Consider the following 21,826-nt stretch of genomic DNA (forward strand, 5'->3'; position numbering starts at 1 on the left):
CATTAGGGGATCTAGTAAAAGCAAACAACCTTTTTCAAGGCATCTTACTACATAAAGAGCTTAATGTTGAGGTGAGTCCGAGAAAAGCATGAGCTGCAATACTTCAATAGGCCAGAGGGGCTGCATACAAAGAGATTTCCATGCGATATGTCTGAAGTATTGCAGCTGCTTGTTTTTCTCGGACTCGCCTCCGGTCTATCATCTGTCTCTCACCCTCCCCTGGCTTCATTATTGTTGTTGAGGAGGAGGAAGAGGATCTGGGCCATGTTTAAGCTCGGCCAGGCCACTGCTCCTTTCTCTTTCTCTCATTCCCTCTTCTCTGTGATCCGGGGCAGAGGCTCCTGCAGGAAGGAGCTCAGTCACACTCTGCGGCGGCGGGTCAGGACAGGCATGGAGCTACTGTGCTGTGAGATGGACACGATCCGCAGGACCATGTTGACCAGAACCTCCTGACTGAGCGGGTGCTGCGGACCATGCTGAAGCCGGAGGAGACCGGATGCCCCTCCAGCAGCTACTTCAAGTGTGTGCAGAAGGAGCTCCTGCCCTACATGAGGAAGATTGTGGCCACATGGATGCTGGAGGTGCGTGCGGCTCCTCTGCCCGGGGTCTGCTGCAACCTGGAGGGCTGGGTGGGTGGTCAGCAGATGGCCGGCGCCCCTGTGCCGCAGCGCCCTGTGTCGGCACCCCCGGGGACAGGGAGAGTCGCAGCAGGCACCAGTTGTTGCTGTGGACTTGCCGCCCCCGGGGTCGCCTCTGCCTTCCCCAGGTGTCACTACCTGCCCCACCGGCCACGTCTGCAAGACTCCACCACCTTCATCCTCTGCTGGGAATTAGGATTTCATGTGAATATATTTTATCTTTGCCCCCAAAAAACCCTAAAAAAAATCTGCGACCAAAACTACATATTCTGCCCTCAATGAAGTGAGCAGAAGAAGGTGCAGAACTTGCCAAAATCATTGCATTAACCCTTGCAAGACCAGAGGGTAAGGGAAGGACTGCACTGGGGGATAAGATGACAACTTTGTTGTTTTTTGTGTAAAAAGGCTGAAGGTAAATAGACATGGGTAATTTGAGTTAGTTTTTATTATGTAGAACACACTTTTCTAGCTTCCGAAACATATTTTTTTCGGAACTCTGGCTGCTAGTATTGATATAAAATTGTATTGAGCAGAATTGACATCTGTGAACCTCTCAATATTCAGATCACAATATTACTTAAAGGCGTATTCTCGAGTTGTTTCTTGAGCAGTTCACAGCCCTGCAGTCTGCTTACTTCCTGGTTTCTAGTATGGAAGTCTGGCACGCATCCTTTATTGACCGTTTTATTCAGTTTCCTTCTGCTACTTTCATTATTCTCAAGTGTACATTGTTATCACTATATCTGCATATAGATGTAATAGTAAATTTGAACAAGCATATGGCTCAGGAAAATGAGAGCTGTGATTAGGGGAACTGCTGTGACAACTGCTGGTGCAAGGGACCGAGATTATGATTTTGCAAGACTGGTCAGGAGCTATGAGGGAGGGAAGGAAGGCAAGCTGCTAAGTGCTCTATAGAAGTCAATGGGCTGGAGAAAGCTGACTAAGAATTAACTCCTTTCCTGATATGTAACTGCAATTCATACTCCCAGGATTTGATGACAAAACGTTTTTTTTTGGTAACAAGCTGTACACTATGTAAGATAAAACTATCACAGCAGGAGAATGAAAGCTCCTAGAAAAAAATCAAGTCAGTTGCAAATTTGCTTATTTTAATGCTGTCTTACTAAAGCAATTTAACATCAGTGGTACCAGAGAGGTTCTTATCCAAATCATGTGATAACTATGACAACCAACATGTTATGTATGATTATAATTTTTGTTTCTTAAGAACATGCTTGATTTAAAATATATATATATATATATATATATATATATATATATATATATATATATATATATATATTTATATTGCAGTGGTGGATAATCCCTTTTAACCTTCCATGTGCTGCTGTCGGTGATATGGCGTGGAAGGTGTTAGACAAGGGAGCTCCCTCTGTCACTCCATTGCTCCCATTTTCCCCAACATGATGCCAAAGGGTAATCATGGCATGCAGGGACCTGATGAAGGTCCATCTGTCTGCCATGTTTGTATATAATTGTAAAACAATCACTTGAATTTTCAGGGGTACAGCCATTTCACCCCTAAAACTGTTCAGCCAGTAGTAATGCCTTTTGCAGTTTTGTGGGTGAAACTATTGTGTTATTCTAATTGTTATTTAAACAATCACTTATCGGCTAATCACTGCATTGGTCTTATTTCTAAAAAAAAAAAAAATCCTCATTCAACTGTTGTATGTCAATAGAAAATTAATTTTAGTAGATGGGGATTAAAAACAAAAGCAAGAAAATGGCAATGGCAGGTGGGCGAAGGGACTGGTGTCTTCAGTGATACTAACCCTTCATTTTATGATGTGCTCCTCAGGGTGACAAGTTAATCTGCTCTGTAAATGAGCTCAAATTAAAGGCTGTGTGGTTAGTCCTCTCCTTAGATGCTCGGTGACAGGTACTTAATCTATTCGGCATGTTCTTTGCATTAAACACTTGTTTAGCTGACCCCTTGGACTGCTGAAGTCAAAGCTTGGTGCACATTCCTTTAGGATGTTGTGTTCTGTTTGTTTTAGGTTGGAACATTTACAGTAATAGAGGTTTGTCAATCGCTATTGATTTAAGACCTAGTGACATTGGTCCATTATATCTCCATTAGCTGATAAGCCTAGGAACCTAAAGGTGCCCATTGACATTACAGGTTAGTTGATGAAGAAACGATTTCAATCAATATTATCATTTGCAGGGCGAAATTTATCAAAGAATATGAAAAATAGATACCGTGTGTATTTCCTATTTTTCTTTCCTTTGTCCCCCAAAATGAGCAAAAAAACAATAGGTGTATGAGAGTGACATAATAATTATGACTGTGAAAACCCTAAAAAAAGGGCAAAAACTATTTGGAAATCCAAACGAGAACATTTTTAGAGCCGTTAAAAGCGATGAACTGAAAATGTGTCTGGTCAGGAACTGGGCAAAATGGCCTGGCCCTTAACTGGTTAAAGTATAGTCCCAGAAAGCCTCTTTGTATTTCGCCTGGCATCATTAAACATGTATGGCCAGTTTGAACAACTGTTATGGTCAATATGGGCTAAGTTGTGTATGGATTTGTCGGAGGAACGATTGTTCAGTACTCGTTTGTTCAGTCAATAGTTGTTCAGCCGTTTTCTATCTAATTTGTATGGTCTTTACTAATGTTACATAGCTGTACAACAAATGAGAGCGAAACTGGAGATGATCTTGGCTTCATAAACATGTTCAAAATCATCCCCTGAAGGTGGAAATGGGCACATGCCTTTCTTTTCTTTTTGGGTACACCACACTCCAGATTACAGGGTTTAATTTCACTGATTATTGGTTGTGCTGTTTTCTGGTTAAGAGTTGAAGCTCCTAGGAGTTAAATTAACTACAGAGTAAGGATCAGTTACGTAAGTCACTAATTTCATTTTGATAAGTAATGATTGCATTGAAATCTTTGTCAAAACATGTTTTAAACTTGCAAACACAATAGTTACATCGAAAAGGAATGTCCACCGGACAATAGAATCAGATCAATGTCAAACAATATTGACAGGAAATTGTTCAGTGCATGAGTGGACAAATGCGATTTATTTATTTAGTGTTCTGGACAATTATGAAAGGAAGAAGTTCTTATTTTTTTATTTATTTAAAGAAGTTTTCTCATCTTCTGTCTTCAGTACCGCTCTGCTGCCCAGCCTCTTCTGGCTTTGTGCTTGCCGGGGTGGGGTTGGTGGAATCCTGATGATTGACAGTTTGGATAAGCAGTATGGCTGAGCTGCTGTCCGAAACGAGCTCTCTTTAACGTTGATGTACTGTTCGGGTCTATAAAAAAGTTTGTGAAGCTGCAGATTATTTAATTATTTATTATGAGGATCTGCAACTCGTGGTTAGGTGAGTTTGTTTATGGATAGGTTTTGCTATTATATATTTTTATAATGTTATTTTATTCCACAACACTGATCTTATCCTGTGAAAGTGGCGAGTGTCCATTATTTGGAAAGTTGGATAAAAAATGTGGCGAAGACGTCCATTGAGTGAAGTTGAATTTGTAAAAGCTTGCCAATGCCTCAGATTCTGAAGAAAATATCCAACTGGGGAAAGTGTCTGAAGATAAGGACCACATAAGTGGCGGGGAAAGTGATTATGAGAATTCTGTTTCTGAAGTTGAATCTGATGAGGCTCAATACCCAGACAACTAGTCCGATGCACGCAATTCAGTCAAAAAGCAAAAATGTAATTTGGAACTTGCAGCCATCTGCCCAGGCAGGAAAATTGTCCTCTGCTAACAAGAAAATTCTCTAACTAGCCGCTATTGGAGAAGTTTGGGATAAATGGATAGAGATTTTTCCAAAATTATACAATCCTGGTGAAAATGTCATTGTGGATGAACAACTTGGGTCATTTTGGGGTAGGTGCCCGTTCACACACTATACACCGAGTAAGCCAGCAAAGTACGGCATCAAGATATGTGATGGCAGCAGTTCATACGCTCTGGTATATACAGGAAAAAAGTCTGAAGAAACACCTGAAAAGAATCAAGGTATGCGAGTCATCTCAGATTTGACGTATGGACGAAGGACAAAATGTGACACATGACAACTTTTTTTTACATCGCACCAACTGGGGCAGCTGTTGCTAAAACGAAGACTTACATTGCGGCAGTTCAGGCTTGCTTTTTCTTGCAGTGCCCAGCATTTTATTTTTGGTGAAAGAGATGCTCATCATTCAACATTTTACTTTACTGGAGATACAACAGTAGTTTCTTACATTCGCAAAAATAAACAGGTCATTCTGATGAGCACGATGCACCATGACAATGCAGTAAGTAGTCAAGATAACAAGCTGCAGTTGATTTTAGATTATAATTCCACCAAAGGGGCAGTTGATACACTACATCATCTAATAGCTATGTACAACCCCTGGCAAAAATTATGAAATCACCGGGGTCGGAGGATGTTCATTCAGTTGTTTAATGTTGTTGAAAAAAAGCAGATCACAGACATGGTACAAAACTAAAGTCATTTCAAATGGCAACTTTATGGCTTTAAGAAGCACTAAAAGAAATAATAAAAAAAAATATGTGGTATTCAGTAAGGGTAATTTTTTTCAGACCAAGCAGAGGGGAAAAAAAATTATGGAATCACTCAATTCTGAGGAAAAAAAATTATGGAATCACCCTGTAAATTTTCATTTCCAAAACTAACACCTCCATCAAATTAGATCTGCTCGTTAGTCTACATCTAAAAAGGAGTGATCACACCTTGGAGAGCTGTTGCACCAAGTGGACTGCCATGAATCATGGCTCCAACAGGAGATATGTCAATTGAAACAAAGGAGAGGATTATCAAACTCTTAAAAGAAGGTAAATCATCACGCAATGTTGCAAAAGATGTTGGTTGGTCACAGTCAGCTGTGTCTAAAGTCTGGACCAAATATAAACAACATGGGAAGGTTGTTAAAGCCAAACCTACTGGTAGACCAAGGAAGACATCAAAGCGTCAACACTGGAAGCTTAAAGCAATATGTCTCCAAAACAGAAATGCACAACAAAACAAATGAGGAACGAATGGGAGGAAACTGGAGTCAATGTCTGTGACCGAACTGTAAGAAACCGCCTAAAGGAAATGGGATTTACATATAGAAAAGCTAAACAAAAGCCATCATTAACACCTAAACAGAAAAAACAAGGTTACAATGGGCTAAGGAAAAGCAATCGTGGACTGTGGATGACTGGATGAAAGTCATATTCAGTGATGAATCGCGAATCTGCATTGGGCAAGGTGATGATGCTGGAACTTTTGTTTGGTTTACGTTGATATTTTGAACAGTTTACTTATCCCATCAATTGAAAGGATGTTTGGGGATGATGACATCATTTTTCAAGATGATAATGCTTCCTGCCATAGAGCAAAAACTGTGAAAACATTCCTTGAAAGAAGACACATAAGGTCAATATCATGGCCTGCAAATAGTCCGGATCTCAATCCAATTGAAAATCTTTGGTGGAAGTTGAAGAAAATGGTCCATGACAAGGCTCCAACCTGCAAAGCTGATCTGGCAACAGCAATCAGAGAAAGTTGGAGCCAGATTGATGAAAACTGTTTGTCACTCATTAAGTCCATGCCTCAGAGACTGCAAGCTGTTATTAAAGCCAGAGGTGGTTCAACAAAATACTTATGATGTATTGGCGTGTTCTTTTGTGTGTTTTTCATGATTCCATAATTTTTTCCTCAGAATTGAGTGATTCCATAATTCATATAGACCCGAACAGTACAAGTATAGTTAATACAAACAGAACAGCAGGGTTAATGGTCAAGAAGAGGCAACTTTGCATCTCCAGCACTGGAGGAGCACACAGCCAGCTCCAGAAAAGTGCTCGCCTAGGAAACCTCCAATAGACTGTAAAAGTGTCTGGTAACGTAGACAACCAGCAGGAAACTAAAAAAAAAAAGTAAAAATCACTCTTATGCAATTTAAAGGGGTTTTCTGCTTTCAAAAAAAATGTGGCCCCCAAATTATTACACAAAACCAAAAAAAAACTCATTCTACATATTACAATACAGCCTCCCACTGCTGCTTCAGTATCTGCATTTTTGTCTTCAGCCGTGACTTGATTACAGCACACATCACCAATGAAGCCAATCACTGAGATTGGCAGTTCTGCTGATGTAAATGACACAAGCCACTGACCTCTGTGATTGGCTGCAGTGGTGATGTGTGACATTACTGCCACAGCAAAATCCCACGCAAAACGGGGCCTGGACATATGTGCTGACAGGGGCCATAGACCGCAATGGTGATGGCAGAGCGATCGTTCGCTCTGCCGTGCACTTTTTAGGGACTATACGCCTACAGGAGGTGGACACTCAGACGTAGGCTACTGCGTCTGAGTGTCCACCTCCAGACGTACACTCCTGAAAAAAGTGCACAGCAGCCCTTGTACTATAATCAACAGCTTCCCCCAAAACAGTATAATGTCCCCACAGCCCACACATATAGTATGATGGTCCGACTGCTCCCCACACAGTATACTAGACACCTCACCCGCCCACATGCAGTATGATGGCCTCAATAGCCCCGCATTTAGTATGTGCTCCCACAGCCCTCCAGAGAGCATGATACCAGACAGAATGATGGCCCACAGCAAGTATGAATGCCCGCAGTGTGATCCCTAACACCCCCCCACAAACACAATATAATTTCTCCCACAGCTCCCCAACACAATATGATGGCTCCAACAGTTCCCCAAAGAGTATGATGTCCTCCAACAATAAATGAGCATCCCAACAGTATAATCTCTCACAGCCCCTTAACAGAGAATAATGACCCCTACAGCATGATCGCCCCCGCAACCCCACAAAAAATTATGATGTCCCCCACAGTCTCCAGAGTAATAGTGGCTACACGTATTCGCCGTTGAAGTGAATGCCAAAAAAAGCCCACAGACTAGTCACCTCACCCCCGATCCCCAGTGTGCTGCTTGGCTCCTGTATTTGCTCTGCACACTGAGGCTCCACAGCAGGCCTGCACTAATGATGTCATTGCACTTACTGTGTCACCACACTCAGTCACACAGGCAGAATGGTGGAAGACGTAGCTAATGGCTCCCTCCTCCACCATTACATTCACCAGTATCTGCATCCCGAGGAAAGATACTGGAGAAATTGAGACATCGCATGAAGGTGGAGAGGGGGGCTGTGGCATGCGAGTCGTGAGCCACTGCTACCAGCCCCTCTGCTGTCCTGTTCCGTGGGTCAGATAGGAACAGACAAAGGGCCGGATGTGACCAGTGGGCCGTAGTTTGCTCAGGTCTGACTTACAGTAATTGTAGCTACAATATTATTTAACCACTTTGCGCCAGAGCCTGTTTTTGCCTTCGTGACCAGGCCAATTTTTTCAATTCTGACCACTGTCACTTTATGAAGTAATTACTCTGGAATGCTACAATGGATTCCCCTGATTCTGAGAATGTTTTTTCGTGACATATTGTACTTCATGATAGTGGTAAAATTTCTTCGATATCACTTGCGTTTATTTGTGAGAAAATCTTAAATTTGGTGAAAATTTAGCAATTTTCAAACTTTGAATTTTCATGCCCTTAAATCAGAGAGATATGTCACACAAAATAGTTAATAAATAACATTTCCCACATGTCTACTTTACATCAGCACCCAAATTTTTTTTTGTTAGGAAGCTATAAGAGTTAAAAGTTGACCAGCGATTTCTCATTTTTCCAACAAAATTTACAAAAACATTTTTTTAGGGACCACCTCTTATTTGAAGTGACTTTGAGGGGCCTTTATGACAGAAAATACCCAAAAGTGACACCATTCTAAAAACTGCACCCCTCAAGGTGCTCAAAACCACATTCAAGAACTTTATTAACCCTTCAGGTGTTTCACAGGAATTTTTGGAATGTGGAAGAAAACAATGAACATTTAACTTTTTTCACAAAAATGTTACTTTAGACCCAATTTTTTTATTTTCATAAGGGTAACAGGAAAATAATGGAATATACAATTTGTAGTGCAATTTCTCATGAGCGTTCTAATACCCCATATGTGAGGGAAAACCACTGTTTGGCGCACTGCAGGGTTCGGAAGGGAAGGAGCGCCATTAGGCTTTTTGAATGTAAAATTTGTTTGAATAATTAGCAGACGCCATGTTGCATTTGGAGAGCTCCTGATGTGCCTAAACAGTGAAACCCCCCACAAGTGACACCATTTTGGAAACTAGACCCCTTAGGGAACTTATCTAGATGTGTGGTGAGCACCTTGAACCCCAAGGTGCTTCACAGAAGTTTATAATATTGAGCTGTAAAAATAAAATTTTCACATTTTTCCCCCCAAAAATGTTTTTCATCCCCTAATTTTGCATTATCATAAGGGTAATAGGATAAATTGCACCATGAAATTTGCTGTGCAATTTCTCCTGAGTATGCCGATACCCCATATGTGGGGGAAAACCACTATTTGGGTGCACTGCAGGATACGGAAGGGAAGGAGCGCCATTTGACTTTTTGAATGTAAAATTAGTTTGAGTAGCGGACGCCATGTCGCATTTGGGGAGCACTTTTATGCACGCCTAAAAAACCTGACCCCATGGGATCACAGGCCAGATGGCATCCACAGTGGCCTATATCTGCCTCATTACAGGGAATCTTCCATCACGGGTTCCGTCTGAATCACGTATTTCAGAGATTTACACGGAAACTGTGGTGTAAGTGCTCAGCGCAGAGCGCAGGATAAATGTGAGCAGAGCCTTACTGCGATCTTTGGGAGACATAATAAAAAAATCTGTAGCAGGTGAAGAATTGGTTTTATTTATTTTTTACGCCTTTCCTCGTGTGGTATAAGTGATGAGATTACTTTATTCTTCAGGTCGGTGCAATTACAGAGATACCAGATTTATATCGGGTTTTTATGATTGACAGCTGTCACACACTAAAAGACGCTTTTTTTTGCAAAATCTAGTTTTTGCATCGCCATATTTTGAGAGCTGTAATTTTTCCATATTTCGGCCGACAGAGTCATGTGATGGCTTGTTTTTTGCGGGACGAGTTGACATTTTTATTGGTACCATTTTTGGGTACGTGACATTTTTTGATCGCTTTCTATTCCGTTTTTTGGGAGGTAAAATTAACAAAAACCAACAATTCAGGAATTTGTGTTTTGAGGGGTTTTTTTTATGCCGTTCTGCGTGTGGTAAAAGTGATAAGGCAGCATTATTCTTCGGGTCAGTACATTTACAGCGATACTACACTTACTGTATTTTTTTTATGTTTTGGCGCTTTTACACAATAAAACAATTTTATAGAAAAAAAACAGGGTGGCACATGTTAAGGAGCTGAAACTCCTAAACCCTTCATCCAGTTTTAATGTGGATACCCTCAAATGAAAGCTGAAAGTCTGAACTTCAACTGCATCTGAATTGTTTTGCTTAAAATTCATTGTGGTAATGTCTAGAACCAAAATTAGAAAAATGTCTCTGTCCAAATATATATGGACCTAACTGTATATGTCACTACATGATATAAACCAATGTTCCTTTCCTACCGCAGTGGCTATTAGATGACAGCCGCTCTATTCTTTTGTTTCTATGTAGAGAAAAAGATAACTAAAAATAAGATGCACACGAGACAGAATATGGAGCGTAAGACAAAATTGCCGAAATTGGTACACATTGGACTACAGTTTCCAGTTTTGGCATTTTAGGTAAAAGTGTCCATAGCAGTAAGGTTGTAAACTTTACCTTTGTGGGAAATGCCCCAGGTAGAATAAAAGGGGCTATCATGTCATGCCTGTATGTGTTCTGTAACTATATATTGCAAGTACTTTATGCCATTTGTATTTGTTTTTTTTTTATAGTATGGCTTCAGTATTTCAACAACTAGTGACATATTTCCATGACACATTTTTCACACCCTAGTAAATGTCTCACTCAATGTTATATATTAGTGTAAATTAATTACCTTCCTTACACAGTTAACAGGAAGCAGCCCATACAGTATATGTAATCGTGCAGTTTTCAAACCATCAGTTGGTCATGGCTATGTCAAATGGAAGGATTTTTACATTAAAGTCAGAGAGCAAGGCTGATTATGTCAATTGGAGGGGAGGAAGGTGGGGGGTATATGGACTTTAAAAGCACTCGGTGTTCTCAGTCAATCAGAATGTAATTATAGTTGTTAGGTCTAGGCATGTCAGGCTGAGGACACACTTCACAAGTCATTGTGTGCAGTAACAACATATACTGTATTTAACTAATAATCACTGTTAGGATGATCGAAAATATACACTGCTAAAAAAAATAAAGGGAACACTCAAATAACACATCCTAGAGCTGAATGAATGAAATATTCTCATTGAATACTTTGTTCTGTACAAAGTTGAATGTGCTGACAACAAAATCACACACAAATCATCAATGGAAATCAAATTTATTAACCAATGGAGGCCTGGATTTGGAGTCACCCCCAAAATTAAAGTGGAAAATTACACTACAGGCTGATCCAACTTTGATGTAATGTCCTTAAAACAAGTCAAAATGAGGCTCAGTATTGTGTATGGCCTCCACGTGCCTGTATGACCTCCCTACAATGCCTGGGCATGCTCCTGATGAGGTTGCGGATGGTCTCCTGTGGGATCTCCTCCCAGACCTGGAGTAAAGCATCCGCCAACTCCTAGACAGTCTGTGGTGTAACGTGACGTTGGTGGAGCGAGACATGATGTCCCAGATGTGCTCAATCGGATTCAGGTCTGGGGAACGGGCGGTCCAGTCCATAGCTTCAATGCCTTCATCTTGCAGGAACTGCTGACACACTCCCGTAACATGAGGTCTGGCATTGTCCTGCATTAGGAGGAACCCAGGGCCAACCGCACCAGCATATGGTCTCAAAAGGGGTCTGAGGATCTCATCTCGGTACCTAATGGCAGTCAGGCTACCTCTGGCGAGCACATGAAGGGCTGTGCGGCCCTCCAAAGAAATGCCACCCCACACCATTACTGACCCACTGACAAATCGGTCATGCTGAAGGATGTTGCAGGCAGCAGATCGCTCTCCACTGCATCTCCAGAATCTGTCACGCTTGTCACATGTGCTCAGTGTTAACCTGCTTTCATCTGTGAAGAGCACAGGGCTCCAGTGGCGACTTTGCCAATCCTGGTGTTCTGTGGCAAATGCCAAGCATCCTGCACGGTGTTGGGCTGTGAGCACAACCCCCATCTGTGGACGTCGGGCCCTCATACCACCCTCATGGTGTCTGTTTCTAACCATTTTTGCAGACACATGCACATTTGTGGCCTGCTGGAGGTCATTTTGCAGGGCTCTGGCAGTGCTCCTGTTCCTCCTTGCACAAAGGCGGAGGTAGCGGTCCTGCTGCTGGGTTGTTGCCCTCCTACCGCCCCCTCCACATCTCCTGGTGTACTGGCCTGTCTCCTGGTAGCGCCTCCAGCCTCTGGAAACTACACTGACAGACACAGCAAACCTGCTTGCCACAGCTCGCACTGATGTGCCATCCTGGATGAGCTGCTCTACCTGAGCAACTTCTGTGGGTTGTAGAGTCTGTCTCATGCTACCACGAGTGTGAAAGCACAACCAAAATTCAAAAGTGACCAAAACATCAGCCAGAAAGCATTGGTACTGAGATGTAGTCTGTGGTCCCCACCTGCAGAACTATTCCTTTATTGAGAGTGTCTTGATAATTGCCATTAATTTCCATCTATTGTCTATTCCATTTGCACAACAGCATGTGAAATTGATTGTCAATCAGTGTTGCTTCCTAAGTGGACAGTTTGATTTCACAGAAGATGGATTTACTTGGAGCTATATTCTGTTGTTTAAGTGTTCCCTTTATTTTTTTGAGCAGTGTACTAAATAATATCATTTACCATATGATGGGGGCCAAATTCTCTCCTTCATTGCCATTACCTATATGACCTGGTGTCTTTTCTTCTGATTTGGCTATTTTGTCTTCCATAGTCTGGTACAGTCACTACATACAGTAGATGATCTACTTTTTTTGGCGGTCTGGTGTGGTGTGCCAGACCTAGAGCTACATTTTAATCAAAACCGTCTGGGTTTTAAATTAATTTTTCATTTCCATCTCATATTTATTTCCTTTCTGGATTTGACCCTAATGGTGATGCCATCAGTAAAACTATCACGATGTACACAAAGCACGCGGCTGGAAATACGATTTTCGTTGCCTATTTGTGACACCCAAGACACACTCTAAAAAGTGTGATGGTGGGTGAAATTAACAAAGACAGATGTAACTGTTCTACACTGGAAACTTTAAAAAGTGAAATCCCCAATATCTGCTCACATTTAGCAAAGCCCCTAATTTGACAGTACAAAAAGTATGAAAATGTACCATAATAAAGATTGTCATCATTTATTGTCCCAATCTACATCTGACTTGAAATGCTAATTAACACCAGGGATTCTGCTGAGCCATTTACTACCACTTTCAGTACACAGGCTGCAATTTTGCAAAATACAACAAGCATGGTTCTACAGTATACTATATTTGGTCTCTTTATATTCCTCCCTAATATCTGCCAACCCTAGCCATAAAAATAGCTCAAGACATAACCCTAACCTTAACTAACCCCATCCCTACCCTTAACCTTAAATAGGGACACAAAAACAGTGTACATTGTAATAAAATAAATAAATAAATATATATTTATACCAGGGTGGTCCAAAAGTAGGTGGACAGAAAGTGCAATAAGGTTATAAAGGGGGAGATTTATCAAACATGGTGTATAGTGAAACTGGCTCAGTTGCCCTTAGCAACCAGTCAGATCCCACTTTTCATTCCTCACAGACTCTTTGGAAAATGAAAGGTGGAATCTGATTGGTTGCTAACGGCAACTGAGCCAGTTTCACAGATCTAGTTTTTTCTGTCACCCATGACGGCACAACGATAGAGGGTATCCGCCCTTCAAGGACAGGAAACCTTCAAGATAAAAAGGGTGGCGCCTCTCCCCGCTTCAGTGGTTTCCTGTCCTTGATGGGGGACCTTCCTTCTCGTCGGGCGCAAGAATGACAGCAGGAATCAGGATCGTCTTACCTGGGTCGGGTTTGGCAGGGCACAGTCTCTGCTGCGGCCGGTCCCGTGAATCCTGGAAGCGCCGCGGGGGGCGCCAACATGTGGTCTCCCCGCGTGCGGGCGGTGGTTTTGCAGCACCTGCACAGCATGGTGGCCGGCAACCCCGCGTCCCGGATGTGACGTCACGGGGCGCGACGGGAGATGACGAAACCGGAAGTCGCGCCCGGATGACGCACGGGGGCGGTACCGGAAGCTGCGGGGACGCCGGCGGTGATCTCCCTGGCACAATGGAGGTACTTAAGGGTAGATCACCAGCCAGGCAGCGGCGCAGTGTAAGTAATGGCCTCACAGCAGCCCTCCCCACCGCATCAGCAGCAAGAGCAGCAGTCCATGCTGCTGCTGCAGCAGCCCAGGGAGATGGAGCAGCCACAGCAGCCTCGGCGCCAGGGGCATACCCAGGAGCAGCGTCCAGCGCAGAGTAGGAGCAGTGGACGTTCTGGGACACGCAGCGCCAAGGATTCCAGATCCAGCCGGCATAGCTCCAGCAGGGTTGATGATTCCGAGGTCTCCAGAGGAGAAGTATCGGATACCGTCCTGCCTCCCGTTCCGGTACCCTGTCTTTGTTTACTGGGTGCTGAGTGAGCTACGTGAAAGTCGACGTATTAATGTAGACTTTTTCTGTTTTGTCTCTCTCTCTCCACTATAGACTTGACCTTTCTGCCTCCTCTGATCTCACGTTTGGGAGAAGGGTTCTGCAGGCTGTGGTCCCTCCCTCACATACTTAGTTCTCTGTAATTCTCTCGTTGTGCCGTCATGGGTGACAGAAAAACACATATATTACTTACCGGTAATGTGTTTTTTCGGAACCCATGACGGCACCTTTATATTCCCTCCCTGTCACTGTGGCGTACACCTTCCGGTGGGTGGGTGTTGAGTGTTCACATGGGTGAAATTTGTTATAGTTATTAAAATTATGTGCTCTAACCGGAGAGTCCTCTCATGCTCTGTAATCCACTGAAGCGGGGAGAGGCGAAGCCCTTTTTATCTTGAAGGTTTCCTGTCCTTGAAGGGCGGATCCCCTCTCTCGTTGTGCCGTCATGGGTTCCGAAAAAACACATTACCGGTAAGTAATATACGTGTTTCACAGATAAATCTCCCCCAAATCTGTTTTATTTTCAGATAAAACATAATGGCAAATAATTTAAATACAGATCAAAGAAAATGGATTTTAACAGAGTATTGGAAATCTCAAAATGCTGAAACCGTTAGAGCATATTGGGTTGAAACATTTGGTACTCAAGCCCCAAAGAGACAAACCATTTACCACATTCGTGACAAATTCAATGCCACTGGCTCAATCCTTAATGCTCCAAAAACTGGTCGACCCAAAACAGTCTGTACAGAAGATAATAAACAACTTGTTGCTGAAAAATTTGTTCAGAGTCCAAAAAAGTCCACCAGAAGAGCCTCTTTGGAATTGGGAATTTCACGAGCTTCTATCATGCGAATCCTGAAATCTATTGGGTGGAAAGCTTATCGTCCACGTCTAATTCATGGTTTATTGGAGGATGATCCAGACAGGCGGCTGCAATTTAGTGAGATTATGCTTAACGAAATTGAAGAAAATCCAGTAATTTTAGATAACATTATGTGGAGTGATGAAGCTTCTTTCAAATTATCCGACCATATTAACAGACATAATTGTATTTACTGGTATAATGAGAACATGCATTTAACATTAGAGCAACAACTAAATGAGCCCGGTGTCAATGTTTGGGGTGGTATTTCAAGTTTTGGTATTTTAGGACCAATATTTTTTGATGGAACAGTCACAGGAGATAAGTATCTCGAAATTCTAATGAATCAAGTTGTTCCCAAGTTACAGCAACAGCCTAATTGAAATGACCTTTATTTCCAACAAGATGGGGCCCCTCCACATTATTCAAGAGTAGTCCGCGAGTATCTTGATGAAAATGAAACATTTCCTAATAAATGGATTGGCCGAAGAGGCCCACTTGATTGTCCGGCACATTCACCAGACTTGACCCCAATGGATTTTTTCTTTTGGGGAGCACTCAAGGACAAAGTTTATAGTCGAAAACCAAAAAGTGTCAGTGATTTGAAAAATTACATAAGAGATGCATTTCAAGAAATTAATACCCAAAGAGACTTGTGCAGAAAAGTTTGTCGAAGCGTAAGAGGCAGACTTCAAAGCTGTGCAAATTGTAATGGAAAACAGTTTGAGCACCTGTGTTGATAAAAAAATATATATTTATTTTTTTATTTTTTTTTTACAGTTGACATTATTTATTTTACTTTGGGGACATCTCCCAGCTGGTTACTTTCTCCCCTTTCACAAACTTACAAGTGAGAAATAAAAGGGAACTGTGGGAGACAAGAGCTTATTCCTGTCATCTTGGCTGTGAACTCCATAATAGGCATATAACAGCAATTACAGACCAGCTATTAGTTAAAAGCCTTGGCACAGAGATTTCAGGGCTGCTTATAGCATGATCTTATTCTGGGCTGCCACTGTAAAAAGGTGGTGCTGTAGAAGAAGGCCCATTAATTCCCACACCTACCCTCCTTTAAAAAGGTAAATAGGTTGCTATTGTAATGCACACGCCCGGACTGACTGGCGTGTGCGTGTTTAGTAGTTCCACTGGGCCATGAACCGGAGAGTGCCTGGAGGGGCGTAACTAAGTATCTGCCCGATCCGACCAAGGTCGCACGACGGCATACGACGCTAGTGCACCAGGGAGGAACCGAGCAGAGGGACCAGGGTCTACTCCAGGTCAGACTCCGGACACGGCTGTTGGCCCACATCGGGGAATACAGGAACTGGAAGGTAAGGCTGGAACACAGACTGGGGGTATAGGCAGACACGGCTGGTATGCAGACGGGTGGACGCTGGTAAGCACGACTGGTATGCAGGCAGAGAGGTGCTGGCAGCTACGGCGGGAATGCAGGCAGGTGGATGCTGGTAAGCACGACTGGTATGCAGGCAGGGAGGTACTGGCAGGCACGACAGGACCGAGTACAGACTGGGACTTCCAGAACAGAACCGCAGATACGGTGGACAATCACAGCAGGGTGAGACCGCCCGGAGCGGCGGGCAAGAGCAGAGCAAGACTGCTGGAGCAGCGAGCAAAGGGTCAGAGCAGAGCGAGGCTGCTGGAGCAGCGAGCAAAGGGTCAGAGCAGAGCGAGACTGCCGGAGCAGCGAGCAAAGGGTCAGAGCAGAGCGAGACTGCCAGAGCAGCGAGCAAAGGGTCAGAGCAGAGCGAGGCTGCCGGAGCAGCGAGCAAAGGGTCAGAGCAGAGCGGAAACCGCAGGAGCTGTGAGCAAGGCGGAGCAGAGCGGAAACCGCAGGAGCGGTGAGCAAGGCGGAGCAGAGCGGAAACCGCAGGAGCGGTGAGCAAGGCGGGGCAGAGCGGAAACCGCAGGAGTGGTGAGCAAGGCAGGTCAGAGCGGAAACCGCAAGAGCGGTGAGCAAGGCGGAGCAGAGCGGAAACCGCAGGAGCGGTGAGCAAGGCGGGCAAGAGCGGAAACCGCAGGAGCGGTGAGCAAGGCGGAGCAGAGTGGAAACCGCAGAAGCGGTGAGCAAGGCGGAGCAGAGCGGAAATCGCAGGAGCGGTGAGCAAGGCGGAGCAGAGCGGAAATCGCAGGAGCGGTGAGCAAGGTGGAGCAGAGCGGAAACCGCAGGAGCGGTGAGCAAGGCGGAGCAGAGCGGAAATCGCAGAAGCGGTGAGCAAGGCGGAGCAGAGGGGACAGGGCTCTGTTCACATGGAACAGACAGGAAGGGAATGGCAGAACCAGATACACACTAGATACTTGCAATGAAGTAGCGAGTGGACACTAAACTCACAAACGAAAGTACAGCGACTACGAGTAGGAGTTAGGAGCAGGTTCAGACTCTGCATAAAAAGGGAAGGGACGGACATATAAACAAAACAGGTAAAAGGTAGGAGAGTGTTCAGACAGGAACTGAGTGTTCGGACAAAAACTGACACTGCAGCGAGAGACAGGAGCGAGTCTGGGTATGCGGCCCCCAGAGAGGCGGGACGAACAGGCAAGGAGCGTGTTCAGACTGGCCTAGAAATACAGCCTCAGGAAGGCGGACAGACAGGCAAACAAACACAGAAACAGATCTAGGTATGCAGCCCCTAGAAGGCAGGATGAACAGGCAAAGAGCGTGTTCAGACAGGTAGCTGGCTAGAGTGCACAGACAGGACACAGTTCAGACACGGGAACTGATATCGTAAGGCAGGGAACAGGGAAGGACCTGGCACGTCAGCGACCAAAGGCCAACTGACAGAACAAGATGCTCTGGCAAGGATTCCAGGAAAGAGCTGAGTTAAATACCAGGTGACAGACAGCAATAGGCTGAGGACGCACAAGGGGTGTGCCCGCAGCAGCTACAAGAAGCAGGAAGTGATCGGGCACCGCCCTTAAGCAGAAGAAACAGAGGCAAGCAGACAGCATGGAGGAAACCAAAGAGTGATAGTCTGGACTGGAAATCAAGTGCGCACTCTTGCCCAGTGGGAGATGGACCACTATGCAAGGATGCCGCCAGGTATGTTACAGTACCCCCCCCCCTTACGCCCCCTCTCCTTCAGGCCTGCCAGAATCTTCCGCAGGGAATTCGAGGACCAATCCTTCACTTCAAGGAGATCACTCCCACTGTCCACAGGAAAAACTGGTCTCATCTGGGTAGCTAGGATGCTACCTCCTATCCAGCCATCCTTAGCAACAGACGAAACGGGTGGAGTACCAGGAACAGCACACAAGGAAGTCTCTCTCCACATATTTTCAGGTGGCACCCCAGAGGGTACAGGAGACAACTGGAAGTCCTCCGCCGGGTTGGAGGGGGGCAGACACTCGGGGGTAACCTCTGCTTCGGGGTACATCTTGTCAAGCTCACAGGAAGAAATGGGCGGGGTATCAGGTACAAGATGAAGAAAAGTCACTGTCCCTTTGTTATCTGGTGGTACCCCGGAGGATTCAGGAAACAACTGGAGGTCCTCCGCCAGGTCGGAAGAGTGCAGAGACTCGAGGGTAACCTCTGCTTCGGAGTACACTAGGTCGGACTCACTGGACGAAGAGGGCGAGGTATCAGGTACCGAGTATAGGAAAGTCTCTGTCCATTCACTACTAGGTAGTACCCCGAAGGGTTCTGGAGACAGCTGGAGGTCCTCCGCCTTGTCGGAGGGGTGTAGAGACTCGGGGGTAACGTCTGCTTCGGAGTACACTAGGTCGGACTCACTGGATGAAGCAGCCGAGGTATCAGGTACAGAGTGTAGGAAAGTCTCTGTCCATTCACTACCAGGTAGCACCCCGAAGTGTTCTGGAGACGACTGGAGGTCCTCCGCCTGGTCGGAGGGGTGTAGAGACTCGGGGGTAACCTCTGCTTTGGAGTACACTAGGTTGGACTCACTGGATGAAGCAGCCGAGGTATCAGGTATAGAGTGTAGAAAAGTCTCTGTCCATTCGCTACTATGTAGCACCCCGAAGGGTTCTGGAGACAACTGGAGGTCCTCTGCCTGGTCGGAGGGGTGTAGAGACTCGGGGGTAACTACCGCTTTGAGGTACCCATTGTCAAGCTCACAGGACGGAGCGGACGAAGTATCGGGTACCGGGTGTAGGGAAGTCTCTCTCCATTTGCCATCAAGTGGTATCCCAGAGGATTCAGGAGGCAACAGGGGGTCCTCTGCCAGGTAGTAGAGGTGCACAGACTCGGAGGTAATCACTGCTTCGGAGCACCCTTGGACAGGCTCACTGGTTAAAGTGGGTGAGGTATCAGATACCGGGTGCAGGAAGTCCTCCTGTGTGGATTCTGGGTGGGCAGTAGTCTCTTCGGGCAGGAGAACTGGTGCGCTACCCACGCATATTACCCGTCGGGGCTGCTCCGGGATACAGGGAAATGAAGCTTCAGCAGGGACTTCAAGGTTGGGATCAGGAGGTCTTTGGGAGGACAGACCCTGGCGTGACGGCTTGCCTCTACGCCTAGCACGTCTGGACTGCCTCTTGAGGTTGGGAGAAGTACTCCGGAGAGCGTAGTCATCCTGTGTGGATTCTGGGTGGGCAGTAGTCTCTTCGGGCAGGAGGACTAGTGCGCTACCCACACACATCACCCATCGGGGCTGCTCCGGGACATTGGGAAGTGAAGCTTCAGCAGGGATCTCCGGGTTAGGGTCATCGAAGACCATTAGAAAGGCCACCAGGAAGGCCTGAAGGTCCAAGAGGATAGGATCCTGTGCTTCCCATAGGGGGTTGATCCATTCCAAGGCATCACCCATTAGGTAAGACATCATGAATCCCACCTTAACCCGATCGGTGGGAAAACAAAGAGGGTAGAACTTGAAGTGTAGCATGCATTGCTCCACAAATGCACGACTCAGTCTTGGATCCCCATAGTACCGTGGCGGATCCGCAGGAACGAGTGCTGATAGATCCATCTGGACGGGTGTGTAATTCGCCTGAAACTCAGCTGGTAGCAAAAAAAAATAAATTTCTTCTAGAAGCACGTATTCGCTGGAAAACGTCTGAGAGGGAAGGCTGTGGGGCTCAACGGGAACCATGGCCTGAGCATGCTGTAATGCACACGCCCGGACTGACTGGCGTGTGCGTGTTTAGTAGTTCCACTGGGCCAGGAAGCGGAGAGTGCCTGGAGGGGCGTAACTAAGCATCTGCCCGATCCGACCAAGGTCGCACGACGGCATACGATGCCAGTGCACCAGGGAGGAACCGAGCAGAGGGACCAGGGTCTACTCCAGGTCAGACTCCGGACACGGCTGTTGGCCCACACTGGGGAATACAGGAACTGAAAGGTAAGGCTGGAACACAGACTGGGGGTATAGGCAGACACGGCTGGTATGCAGACGGGTGGACGCTGGTAAGCACGACTGGTATGCAGGCAGAGAGGTGCTGGCAGGTACGGCGGGAATGCAGGCAGGTGGATGCTGGTAAGCACGACTAGTATGCAGGCAGGGAGGTACTGGCAGGCACGACAGGCTGGAGCACAGAGTGGATAGGACCCAGTACAGACTGGGACTTCCAGAACAGAACCGCAGATGCGGTGGACAAACACAGCAGGGTGAGACCGCCCGGAGCGGCGGGCAAGAGCAGAGCAAGACTGCCGGAGCAGCGAGCAAAGGGTCAGAGCAGAGCGAGGCTGCCGGAGCAGCGAGCAAAGGGTCAGAGCAGAGCGAGGCTGCCGGAGCAGCGAGCAAAGGGTCAGAGCAGAGCGAGGCTGCCGGAGCAGCGAGCAAAGGGTCAGAGCAGAGCGAGGCTGCCGGCGCAGCGAGCAAAGGGTCAGAGCAGAGCGAAAACCGCAGGAGCGGTGAGCAAGGCGGAGCAGAGCGGAAACCGCAGGAGCGGTGAGCAAGGCGGAGCAGAGCGGAAACCGCAGGAGCGGTGAGCAAGGCGGGGCAGAGCGGGAACCGCAGAAGCCGTGAGCAAGGCGGAGCAGAGCGGAAACCGCAGAAGCGGTGAGCAAGGCGGAGCAGAGGGGACAGGGCTCTGTTCACACGGAACAGACAGGAAGGGAAAGGCAGAACCAGATACACACTAGATACTTGCAATGAAGTAGCGAGTGGACACTAAACTCACAAACGAAAGTACAGCGACTACGAGTAGGAGTTAGGAGCAGGTTCAGACTCTGCAGAAAAAGGGAAGGGACGGACATATAAACAAAACAGGTAAAAGGTAGGAGAGTGTTCAGACAGGAACTGAGTGTTCGGACAGAAACCGACACTGCAGCGAGAGACAGGAGCGAGTCTGGGTATACGGCCCCCAGAGAGGCGGGACGAACAGGCAAGGAGCGTGTTCAGACTGGCCTAGAAATACAGCCTCAGGAAGGCAGACAGACAGGCAAACAAACACAGAAACAGATCTAGGTATGCAGCCACTAGAAGGCAGGATGAACAGGCAAAGAGCGTGTTCAGACAGGTAGCTGGCTAGAGTGCACAGACAGGACACAGTTCAGACACGGGAACTGATACCGTAAGGCAGGGAACAGGGAAGGACCTGGCACGTCAGCGACCAAAGGCCAACTGACAGAACAAGATGCTCAGGCAAGGATTCCAGGAAAGAGCTGGGTTAAATGCCAGGTGACAGACAGCAATAGGCTGAGGACGCACAAGGGGTGTGCCCGCAGCAGCTAC

At 45.9% G+C, this 21,826-nt stretch overlaps 1 protein-coding gene across 1 annotated transcript in view; it reads left to right on the plus strand.

Annotated features, from left to right (window-relative positions):
* The first annotated feature begins 223 nt into the window (after window positions 1–223).
* The window catches only part of LOC141156629 (uncharacterized), a 225,604-nt gene continuing 204,001 nt past the window's right edge, over window positions 224–21,826 (plus strand). The window contains exon 1 of the mRNA XM_073642828.1: window positions 224–581. The gene's annotated coding sequence lies outside the window, so the exon portion shown is untranslated. The remainder of the gene's footprint in view (window positions 582–21,826) is intronic.

This window comes from Phyllobates terribilis, unplaced genomic scaffold (assembly GCF_046119375.1).
Source record: "Phyllobates terribilis strain yellow unplaced genomic scaffold, ASM4611937v1 Scaffold_1__5_contigs__length_1240528914, whole genome shotgun sequence".
NCBI lineage: Eukaryota > Metazoa > Chordata > Amphibia > Anura > Dendrobatidae > Phyllobates > Phyllobates terribilis.